Consider the following 12933-nt stretch of genomic DNA (forward strand, 5'->3'; position numbering starts at 1 on the left):
TAAGAATTTGTCCATTTCTTCCAGGTTGTCCATTTTATTGGCATATAGTTCCTTGTAGTAATCCCTCATGATTCTCTGTATTTCTGCAGTGTTAGTTGTTACTTCTTTTTCATTTCTAATTCTATTGATTTGAGTCTTCACCCTTTTATTCTTGATGAGTCTGGCTAATGGTTTATCAATTTTGTTTCTCTTCTCAAAGAACCAGCTTATAGTTTTATTGATCTTTGCTATTGTTTCCTTCATTTCTTCTTCATTTATTTCTGATCTGATCTTTATGGTTTCTTTCCTTCTGCTAATTTTGCAGTTGTTTTGTTTTTGTTTTTCTAATTGCTTTAGGTGTAAGGTTAGGTTGTTTATTTAAGATTTTTCTTGTTTCTTGAGGAAGGCTTGTATTGCTATAAACTTCCCTCTTAGAAGTGCTTTTGCTGCATCCCATAGGTTTTGGGTCGTCGTCTGTTCATTGTCATTTGTTTCTACATATTTTTTTGATTTCCTCTTTGATTTCTTCAGTGATCTCTTGGTTATTTAGTAGTGTATTGTTTAGCCTCCATGTGTTTGTATTTTTTACAGATTTTTTCCTGTAATTGATATCTAGTCTCATAGCGTTGTGGTTGGAAAAAATACTTTATATGATTTCAGCTTTCTTAAATTTACCAAGGCTTGATTTGTGACCCAAGGTATGATCTATCCTGGAGAATGTTCTATGAGCACTTGAGAAGAAAGTATATTCTGTTGTTTTTGGATGGAATGTCCTATAAATATCAATTGAGTCCACCTTGTTTAATGTGTCATTTAAAGCTTGTGTTTCCTTATTTATTTTCATTTCAGATGATCTGTCCATTGGTGAAAGTGGGGTGTTAAAGTCCCTTACTATGATTGTTATACTGTCGATTTCCTCTTTTCTAACTGTTAGCAGTTGCCTAATGTACTGAGGTGCTCCTATGTTGGGTGCATATATATTTCTAATTGTTATATCTTCTTATTGGATTGATCCCTTGATCATTATGTAGTGTCCTTTCTTGTCTCTTGTAACATTCTCTATTTAAAGTCTATTTTATCTGATATGAGTATTGCTATTCCAGATTTCTTTTAATTCCATTTGCATGGAATATCTTTTTCCATCCCCTCACTTTCAGTCTCCATGTGTCCCTAAGTCTGAAGTGGGTCTCTTGTAGACAGCATGTAGATTGTTCTTGTTTTTGTATCCATTCAGCAAACCTGTGTCTTTTGGTTGGAGCATTTAATCCATTCACATTTAAGGTAATTATCGATATGTATGTTCCTATTACCATTTTCTTAATTGTTTTGGGTTTATTATTGTAGGTCTTTTCCTGCTCTTGTGTTTCCTGCCTAGAGAAGTTCCTTTAGCATTTGTTGTAAAGCTGGTTTGGTGGTGCTGACTTCTCTTAGCTTTTGCTTGTCTGTAAAGGTTTTAATTTCTCCATTGAATCTGAATGAGATCCTTGCTGGGTAGAGTAATCTTGGTTGTAGGTTTTTCCCTTTCATCACTTTAAATATGTCCTGCCACTCCCTTCTGGCATGCAGAGTTTCTGCTGAAAGATCAGATGTTAACCTTATGGGGATTCCCTTGTGTGTTATTTGTTGTTTTTCCCTTGCTGCTTTTAATATTTTTCTGTTGTATTTAATTTTTGATAGTTTGATTAATAAGTTTCTTGGCATGTTTCTCTTTGGATTAATCCTGTATGGGACTCTCTGTGCTTCCTGGACTTGGTTAACTATTTCCTTTCCCATATTAGGGAAGTTTTCAACTATAATCTCTTCAAATATTTTCTCAGTCCCTTTCTTTTTCTCTTCTTCTTCTGGGACCCCTGTAATTCGAATGTTGGTGCATTTAATGTTGTCCCAGAGGTCTCTGAGACTGTCCTCAATTCTTTTCATTCTTTTTTTCTTTATTCTGCTCTGCAGTAGTTATTTCCATTATTTTATCTTCCAGGTCACTTCTCCGTTCTTCTGCCTCAGTTATTCTGCTATTGATTCCTTCTAGAGAATTTTAAAGTTCATTTATTGTGTTGTTCATCATTGTTTGTTTGCTCTTTAGTTCTTCTAGGTCCTTCTTGAACGTTTCTTATATTTTCTCCATTCTATTTCCAAGATTTTGGATCATCTTTACTATCATTACTCTGAATTTTTTGTCAAGTAGATTGCCTATTTCCTCTTCATTTGTTTTGTCTTGTGGGTTTTTACCTTGCTCCTTCATCTGCTGTGTGTTTCTCTGTCTTCTCATTTTGCTTAACTTACTGTGTTTGGGGTCTCCTTTTTGCAGGCTGCAGGTTTGTAGTTCCCGTTGTTTTTGGTGTCTGTCCCCAGTGGCTAAGGTTGGTTCAGTGGGTTGTGTAGCCTTCCTGGTGGAGGGGACTGGTGCCTGTGTTCTGGAGGATGAGGCTGGATCTTGTCTTTCTGGTGGGCAGGACCGCATCCAGTGGTGTGTTTTGTGCTGTCTGTCACCTTATTATTATTTTAGGCAGCCTCTCTGCTAGTGGGTCGGGCTGTGTTCTTGTCTTGCTAGTTGTTTGGCATGGGGTGTCCAGCACTGTAGCTTGCTGGTTGTTGAGTGGAGCTGGGTCTTAGTGTTGAGATGGAGATCTCTGGGAGAGCTTTAGCCATTTGATATTACATGGAGCTGGGAGTACTCTGGTGGACCAATGTCCTGAACTTGGCTCTCCCACCTCAGAGCCACAGGCCTGACACCCGGCCCAAGCATCAAGACCCTGTTGGCCACACAGCTCAGAAGTAAAGGGAGAAAAAGAGAGAGAAAGAAAGAAAAAAATAAAATTAAATAAAGTTATTAAAATAAAATACAAACAATAATTATTAAAAATAAATAAATAAAAAAGAAAGAAAGAAGAGAGCAACCAAAGTGAAAAAAAATCCACCAATGATAACAAGCGTTAAAATCCATACTAAAAAAAAAGAACCCCCCCCAAAAAAAGGACAGCGAGGACCCTAGGACAAATGGTTAAAGCAAAGCTATAGAGACAAAATCAGACAAAGAAGCATACACATACACACTCACAAAAAGAGAAAAAGGAAAAATATATATATATCGTTGCTCCCAAAGTCCACTGCCTCAATTTTGGGATGATTCGTCATCTGTTCAGATATTCCACCGTTGCAGGGTACATCAAGTTGATTGTGGAGATTTTTCCGCTGCTCCTGAGGCTGCTGGGCGAGATTTCCCTTTCTCTTCTTTGTTTGCACAGCTCCTGGGGTTCAGCCCTGGATTTGGACCCGCCTCTGTGTGTAGGTCGCCTGAGGGCGTCTGTTCTCTGCTCAGACAGGACGGGGTTAAAGGAGCAGCTGCTTCGGGGGCTCTGGCTCACTCAGGCCGGGGGAGGGAGCGGTACGGACGAGGCGGGGCGAGCCTGCGGCGGCAGAGGCCAGCATGACGTTGCACCAGCCTGAGGCGCGCCGCGCGTTCTCCTGGGGAAGTTGTCCCCGGATCACGGGAGCCTGGCAGTGGCGAGCTGCACAGGCTCCTGGGAGGGGCGGTGTGGATAGTGACCTGTGCTCGCACACAGGCTTCTTGGTGGCGGCAGCAGAAGCCTTAGCGTCTCCTGCCCGTCTCTGGGGTCCGCGCTGATAGCCGCGGCTTGCGCCCGTCTCTGGAGCTCGTTTAGGCGGCGCTCTGAATCCCCTCTCCTCGCGCACCAGGAAACAAAGAGGCAAGAAAAAGTCTCTTGCCTCTTTGACAGCTCCAGACTTTTTCCGGACTCCCTCCCGGCTAGCTATGGTGCACTAACCCCTTCAGGCTGTGTTCACGCCGCCAACCCCAGTCCTCTCCCTGCGATCCGACCGAAGCCCGAGCCTCAGCTCCCAGCCCCCACCCGCCCCAGCCGGTGAGCAGACAAGCGTCTCGGGCTGGTGAGTGCTGCTCGGCGCCGAGCCTCTGTGCAGGAACCTCTCCGCTTTGCGCTCCGCACCCCTGTTGCTGCACTCTCCTCGGTGGCTCTGAAGCTTCCCCCCTCTGCCACCCGGAGTCTCTGCCTGCGAAGGGGCTTCCTAGTGTGTGGAAACCTTTCCTCCTTCACAGCTCCCTCCCACTGGTGCAGGTCCCATCCCTATTCTTTTGTCTCTGTTATTTCTTTTTTCTTTTGCCCTACCCGGGTACGTGGGGAATTTCTTGCCTTTTGGGAAGTCTGAGGTCTTCTGCCAGCGTTCAGTAGGAGTTGTTCCACATGTAGATGTATTTCTGATGTATTTGTGGGGAGAAAGGTGATCTCCATGTCTCACTCCTCTGCCATCTTGAAGGTCTCCCAACCAATCATCTTTTAACACAAGATCAAGGAAAACTTCAGCTTGTCATTGATCATCTGGACATATAAAATAAGTTATATAACACTACTTTATAAAAATATAATTTTTGGCAGATCATTGAGAAGGTATATGAATAGAATTTATTACTTTTCTTTATCTTTCTCTTTTTTCCAGTTCCCATCTTACCTTGTGTATAATGAGTAACCAGTTTTATTTGAAGAATGTGACAAAAAAGAATCTAAGAAAATAATTTTATGATTTTTCTGGATTATTCAATTTCTTATAGATTTTCACATGTTCTTTTAAAAAATTATAAAATATTTCAAGCATTGTAAATTTTCATTTAACCCAAGACTTTGTCAGTTTTTCTCCTTCATGTCCTGTTAGGAAACCCCATCAGGAAGAATTGTGAAAGATTTTGAAATGGGTGCGATTACTGGGTGTCCTTTCGATGGACTCTCTGACATTGCCTGGCTCTCCCTTCAGGTTATCTGATTCTCTTGGGGCCTGTGCTTTGAACTGTCCTTGATTTAGCTATTCTGTAACTCAGAACATTATAGAAAACCGACTGATAGTAAAATGCAAATAATTCTTGTTCGTAGACATGTAAATAAGTTTTGTCATAGAAACACAACTGATTTCCTCTCTGTAGAAAAGATGATTATAGCATTATAATTTAGTGCCTATAGGATCTATTTTTTTGCATCTATTAGCAAATTTACTTCAGGCTTTCTGATTGCCTTACATATGTCTGTTCTGGTTCTTTTTTGAGCAGATTGCAATATCTTACTGGTTCCCTTGAGGCAGGAGATAGTTGGGCCTCAGGCTGAGCTGCTGGGATTTGTCCCCTGTGGACAGATACTCCAAAATAGCAGGAGCGAGAGAGAAGCTGCACCCTGCGCAGATAAAAGATAGAGACCACATGTTTCTCATTCTCAAGGTCAAGGAGATCTTCCTGGCTATACATGCACCGTGAGGCTCCTTGGAGGTCAAAAAGGGAGTGATGTCAACCTATTCATAGGCCTCTTCCCTAGAATACTTCTTGGCTAAGAGATTCACGCACACACACAGGGGGACCCTGAGATAAACCAAATATGAACTCAGAACCAGGCAAAGCAAGATGATTGGCCAAAGGAAACCTGGAAGAAATGCCCCATATAAGTGATTCAAACTACCACGAGGGTGCAACTCTCTCTCTGAGTCCACACGTTTGTCTATCCACATGTACTCTTTTTCCTCCTAATAAACACTTTACTTATTTTACTACTTTTCGTCTCTTTGTAGAAATTTATTTCTACAAAACTGACAGGCCGGGGCCTTGTCACTGGCCACTGGTCTAGTGGCTAGGATTTAGCACTCTCACTGCCATGGCCTGACTTGAATATCTGGCCAGGGATCTGAAATCCTGCTTCAAGCCACTTCAGGCAGAGGCCACCCGAGATTACCCTCATTAATTAATAAGTTAAATAAAATCTTTAACATATGTTCACTTAGTATTTTACCATTTTGAAAATCATCCTTTAACAACCTTCTTATTATCAATAGTGATTATGTACTTAGTTCTCTTGTCACTTTAAGTAAATTTTTAATGTAAGCAACACTTTACCTTTGAACAAGTTCAGTCTTTTCCACTTATAAAATAGTCAACATTTATAAAGTCGATATTGCCTATTTACCTGTTAATAAGATAAATGCTTATTAATTTTAAGAAGCTTTATTTAATGTCCTCTCATCTTCTCTCCCTCCCTGTCCCGCCAAAACATTCTAATTGTCTGTTGCTTATCCAATCTAGGAGTCATTTCCCTTTTTGACCTTGTCTACAAGGTCACTCAGCTAGCACATTAAGGAAATGTTGTAAAACAGTTTATCTGTATAGCTGGAGTTAAATATTATGTTTATTCTTTTCTTATAGTTTCTGTATAAATTAGAGAAATTCAAACTGGGTGAGACTACAATTAGTGCTGGCCCTGCCTTAATTAATATTTTATCAATGACTGTTATGTCCATTGCCGGGTTGATTTAAATTAATTCTTATTGAACACATGCTGTTTTTTAGGCACTTTTACTGTATCATCTAATTTACGAAATATTATATTTATCTTGTGTGTGTTCAAGGGCCAAATTAAGATCTGTAACTGAAAATTACAGGGAAAATAATTTCACTGAATATAAAAGAGCAACTTTCTAGTAGTTAGAGCTCTCTGCAAACAGAACAATATATTTCATGAGGCAGAAGATAGCAGAGTGGCTAAGAACATAAAGTTTGATGTCAGGCAGACCTGTGTTTGTGTGTTCCAGGTCCCTCAGATACTAATTTCATGACCTTAGGAAAGCTTCTTTTTAGTTCCCTAATCTGTAAAATTAAAAAATATAATAGTACCTACTTCATAGTGGGTCTCTTTTTCCCCTTTCTTTCCAAGCAGTTAACAATGCCCTCACACCTTTCCTCCTATAGAGTATGCCTTTACCAAGTCTCTGTCCACTCTGTTGAAGTGGATATTCTGGTAGAACGGAAGGCAATTTGGTACTAGGATTGAGAGTCAATTTACTAAGGTTTTTTATTAATACTTCAGAGATAGGTCGAGAGGCAGCTGGAACTTCCTGGGAATCTTCATCGACGGACATTGGAGGAGACTCCAGGGTCCAGTTTGGGTTAAGCTTTGATGAGTCTACTGGGAGTCTAGTCACAGCTAGAAGCTCCTCCTAGATCTTTGGGTTCCAAAGATCTCTGAGTAGGAGAAATCTTTACAGACTTCTAATAGCCTCCTTCACATCCTCAGGAGTCTAGGAGTTCTCAGTTTATTTAAGATTCTAGTTAATTTTAGTTATTTATGCTCAATGGTAATCTCTGTGCTTCATATCTGGTTTACTTTGAATTTTTAATCTAATCTTAGTCTTGTACAGTAAAATACAAATAGTAACTCTTGTTTATTTGGGACTGATTATTCAAGTCATTATTTCCCTTTCTTTTTAATCTTGCTGAATTTCAAAAATTATCTCCCTCACAGAAATCAAATAGGTCACTAAAAAGAGATAAACTTAGACCACACAGTTTTATTTTATATTACATGATGGAAAGTATTAGAATATTTTAAACATAATTTTCAATTAACTATGTGTTTAATCAGTAATTCATTACTTTGTCCTGTGTTAGCACAGTAGTGTTTAGGATATGCTTATATAGTTGAAAGAAATAGTAAAGTTTAATTAAGTAACAAGTTATTTTGAAAGAACTGAGTTGTTGAATTGAATTCAGCCTTTTCTTCTTCTAAATTGTTTTCTAAGTTTGGTGGAAGAGTAGATTATTGAGATTCTGAAATGCTTATATTGGTCTTTCTATTAAAAAACCCTAGTTTTCACCACTAATTATTAATTTACAAGTTAAAATTAATCCTAAGGATAAAAGAATAAACTCAACGTTGATTGCTAAGACTTTTTTTTTAGGGTTCTGATATTAATCTCCTCTCTGGTCTTGGACAACTCACTGAATATCTGTGCAAAAAGATGCTTTTGGGGGGTATTTTCCCAACCTTTTTTTCCTGGGAATTGCTCTTGACATTCATGGGGTGGATCTCTGACAATCAGATTTCCTCTACAAGGGCCTGACCAACTGGTATAGCTGATTGCAAGACAGGCAAGCTCTCAGTTGTAAACAACACAAAATGATTCTGGCATATTTAAAAAGAAGAAATAATTATTTCAAGAATTTAAGAATGCTCACAGAATCCCTGAGAAGACCTGAAGAGCTGGGTTTGGGAAAAAATGAGCAACAACTAAAGGAGACCATAACATAGGACAAAGTCATGCTGCAGAAAGAACCTGGGTAGAATGTGACTGCTGTCATTGCCCTGTAGTCATCACTATATCACCAGATACTGGAAGCTGCTACTGTCACTACTGCCACAGAGAACTAGATTCTAAGGTTATTGGTGCCACAGTTATTGAAAAAAAATTCCAAATTGTTTGTATCACTTGCTCCAGATGCAAAGTTCCAGACAAAAGGATCTGCCTTTGACCCAGTGAGTTCAATTCAAGGGAAAGTTGTAGAGAACTCCATTTCTGCCCCAAGTTCAAGTCACATTATCCAACTCAGTTTTACTGTGGTTATTTATCAGTTGGCATAGGAATCAGAAGGGAGAACGATGTGATGAATTGGTACCATAAAGTCCAAAATAATTGAGGCAATCAGTCGTTCTGGGCTGGTCTCTTGAATGATGGAGATGTAAACTAGGGGGCTGTGGAATAAATATCTTCTACCTATCATGTGGCTGGGAAGCACAGAAAATACATCTGTAGAAGCAGAGAACAAAGCAGTTTATTGAGAGATGTAGAGTCAAGACAGAGAGAGAGTTCTGCTGGCTCCTGTTTTCAGCTGCATTATACTAGCCTTGGTTTCTATGAAATAGCACTCAATCTTATACTGTCTTTCATTTTTGCTTACGCTAGCTCAAGTTGCTTTTATAATTTACCAAGAGTCCTAACCAATATACTCTCTGAATTTCATTATTCTTACCCATAAATGGCAATTTTAATACTTATTCTATGTATCTCACTAGGAGAATAGCATGAGATAATAGAGACGGAAAGAATCATAAACTCTTAAGAGTCCCTTTGATACAATCCCCAATAAGTGGTTGTCCAGTCTTTTTCCTTGACAGGAAATCACTATTTCTGGAGGTACTCTTTTCAGAGTTCTCTGGTTGCTAGAAAATGGGTATATATATAAAATCAAAATTTTCTTCCCTGTAACTCCATCTCATTTATCCTAATTCTATCCTCTTGGGTCTTAAAGAGTAAATGCAGTTTCTCTTGTTCAGGACAGCCCTTGAAGTTTATGAAGATAGCTATCAAATTCTCACCTAAGCCTTTTCTTCTAAAGGCTGAATATTCTCATGTTGTTTAAGAATATGTCATGATTTCCCTGCATCAGAGTGCCTACAGTGACCAAGTACGTTTGGATATATGAGTTGGAGAGAGAAAAAATTTTGATTAAGGTCTGCATCATTGAAAAAGAAAAAAAAAAAAGACTTTGTTAATAAGGCAATTAGTCTGTGCATTCACATTTTTACAGTGATTTCAAATTCCCAACAGATACTTTCAAGATTAAGAAAATAAATAGGAATTCCAGGAATCATAAGTTAATATGTATTTTTTAATGTACTTATGTGTTTTTAGATAATGATGGGTGACCATAATAATAAGGAGTGTATCATTTTTTGATAATAGGGTTATTCTAAAAGTTTTAGAGGTTTTCTGTAAAAATAAAGACAACAGATGCATATTACAAGAGTATATATTTGAATAACATATAAAAATGATCTCTACCTGATAATAGAAAAAATTGAGATGAGAAAATTAACACCAATAATAAACACCAAATGAAGCTGACTAAAAATTGAAATTTATTTAAAAGTTATCATTCTTAAAATAAAAAAATTAAAATACAGAAAACATAAATTGCCCTGATAATCTTGATCTTTGTTTTGTAACAAATATTCTAGATGTAGAAAATTTTATTTTGCATTGACACTTGTTGAATTGTTAAGAGTGTCTAAAAGCATCTTGAAGTTGAGTATTATTGCACATATAACGTCATATTAGCACCCTTATTTATTTTTATTTTGTCTGCTTGCCTTGCTTTTGGAAATTGATATTGCTTTCGATAATTGAGATATTAGATCAGTTTCTAATTTCATGCTGGAATATTTCATAACAATTCATATTTTTGCATTTCTTCTATTAAAGTATTTACAAAGATGACTTCTGGTTCTGGTGCAACTGAAATAGGCTCATTCCACCCAGGTCCTATTTCTTAGAATGAAAAAGCCTGGGCATAACTCAACAAACGAGCATAGGAAGTCTCTGAAGTCTCAAAAGAAGGTGGACAATTTAGACACCTTGGGACTTGAGGACTGAGATGGCAGTGGGTTCCCTGGGTTTTCTTGCTGCCTCCCTTAGATCCTAGACAAGGCCCTGCAGAAGCTGCCAACCTGGAAGTAGCAACAGACATATACCAAAAAAGCTCCAAGAAAAGCCTGTTTAGCCAAAATTTTCGGTAATACCCGCCCTACTCCAGTCAAACAGCAATGGAAAAACCACACCCCTCTCTCTCTGGAGGCTTCATGGAGGCCAAGCAGAAAGCTGATTTTCCACCGCACTCACTGGAAGCAGGCAGCAGCGCTCTGCTTCTCACACAGGGTGGAGGTGACTGGTTGAGGGGCCAGCTGTTCTCAGTCTGGCAGAAGCAGGTCTTCCTCAATTCCCTGCCAGGACAGTGTCAGCAGGGTCCAGCAATGAGCTGAGCTTACATCCACTCTTGGCAGCAACCAGACTTAATGAGGCAGTAGGAAGCGGGTTTGTCACAACTATGTCTCAGTTCACATGCCACCCCCAGTGCCAGCATCAACAAGACTGAACAAGAAGGTGTGACTCAAGTCTAGTCACATTCCAGTTTCTCCTCCAGCCCCCCCATTCCCCCATGGAAGCTGTGCCTTAGCCCAATGGGTTCTGAGCCTCCACTCCCAGAGGTAGGGCTAGTTGGCCCTCTGTTTACAGCCCTCTCCTCCCCTGGTGTCAATGAGGCTCAATGCGGAATTGAGAGCTGAGATTCCACTCAATTCTGCATCAGCACAATGGTGTCAATTAGGGTGTCTGCTTCCCAGCTCCCTGGTGGCACCCCCATTGAGAGATAGCTAGATGGTGTGAGTGAGTGCCTTATTTCTACAGTGAAGGCGTCAGACTCAAGCATGACATTAGGGCAGTGTGAACGATTGCTCCACTTTTGCCTGGGTGATGTTGGTGGAGTCCAGTGAGGGGCTAAACATACAAAATCCCCTGGCTTCCTGCTATACTTCAACAGGGGGCACTGTCTGTTTAAAAAAGAAGATTAAGTGGGATTCAGAGTCCTATAATAGCCACAATATCCAAGATATAATTGAACATTACCCATCATACCAAAAACTAGGAAAATCACAACTTGAATGAGAAAAGAAAAGCAACAGATGTCAAACCCAAGATGAATTAGATGTTGGAATGATCTGACACAGATTTTAAGCAGCCATTATAAAAATGCTTCAGTTAACAACTATAAATTATCTTGATACAAATGAAAAAAATCTCAGCAAAGAAATAAATGTTATATAAGAAAAGAACCAAATGAGAATTATAGAACGAAAAAACTAAAAACAAAATAAAAAACTTGTTAGATGGGTTCAACTATAGACTGGAGATGACTATGGATTGAATTGGTGAATCTGAGGACAGATCAATAGAATTTACCCAACCTGAACAACAGAGAGAAAATCAACTGGGGCAAAAAAATGGACAGAGTCTCAGGAACATATGGGCAATACCAAAGAGCTAACATTTGTGTCAGTGGAGTTCCAGAAGGAGAGGAGAAAGAATGTGAGATTAGAGAATATTTGAAGAAATAATAGCTAATAACTTCCAAAATTTGGCGAAAGGCATAACCCTACTAATTTAAGAGGTTGAACAAACCCTAAGTAGGAAAAAAAAAAAAGAAAAAGAAAAGAAAAGAAATCCATGCCAAAATATCCCAATGCTTCTGAAAACTAGACAAATAAAAAAAGTCTGGAGAGCAGCCAGAAACAAGACACTACTTATAGAAGAACAACAATTTGAACGAGAGCAGATTTCTCATCTGGCAACAATGGAGGCCAGAAGGAAGTGGCACCACATTTTTCAGATTCTGAGAGATAAGAATTGTCAATTCTATATCTGGTAAAAATAATCCTTCAGGAATGAGGGGAAAATAAAGATATGCTCAGATGAAGGAAATCAGAATTTGTCAATTATACATTTTAATCATGTGCAGTTTTAGCCATTGCTTCATCATTTTGTACTAATTATTCCTACTAAATCTACAGTTCAGTGTTTTTAGCTTTCAGAGTTACCAACAAGATATGGATCTTGTTTATTTTCCCTTTTAACAAATTTTTACTGTGTGCAGTTTTATTTTGAATTTTTTCTCCCATAAGTAGTTATTATGCATTTGTGGTTTGTAATTATTATCTGGCTAATTCATGAGAAAATTTAAGCAATTCCTTCAGATATGTCAGAATTGTCAATCAAAAGCAAATTAAAAAACAGCAAAATGTGGGGCAGGCCAGGGTCCTCCAGGTAACTGTTTCCTTCCTTCATGGATCTAAGGATTTGGTTGTTGGTGATTTCTTTTGCAGTGAAGAAGCTTTTTAGTTTATTGTAGTCCTATTTGTCTATTTTTGATTTTGTTTCTTGTACTTTAGGAGTGATTTCCAAAATATCATTACTGAGACCTATGTCAAAGAGCATTTGTCCTATGTTTTCTTCTAGGAGTTTCACGGTTTCAGGTCTTACATTTAAGTCTTTAATCTGTTTCAAGTTAATCTTTGTGAATGGTGTAAGACAGTGGTCAAATTTTATTCTTTTACATGTGACTATCCAATTTTCCCAGCACAATTTATTGAAGATACTGTCTTTTCTCCATTGAGTATTCTTGACCCCTTTGTCAAATACTAGTTGATCATGTATGCTTGGGTTTATTTCTGGGCTCTTGATTCTGTTCCATGGGTCTATTTGTCTGTTCCATATTGTTTTAATGACTATAATATAGCTTGGAATCAGGAAGTGTGATGTCTCCTGCTTTGGTGTTCTCAGGAT

This window comes from Balaenoptera ricei, chromosome 9 (assembly GCF_028023285.1).
Source record: "Balaenoptera ricei isolate mBalRic1 chromosome 9, mBalRic1.hap2, whole genome shotgun sequence".
NCBI classification, from domain to species: Eukaryota; Metazoa; Chordata; class Mammalia; order Artiodactyla; family Balaenopteridae; genus Balaenoptera; species Balaenoptera ricei.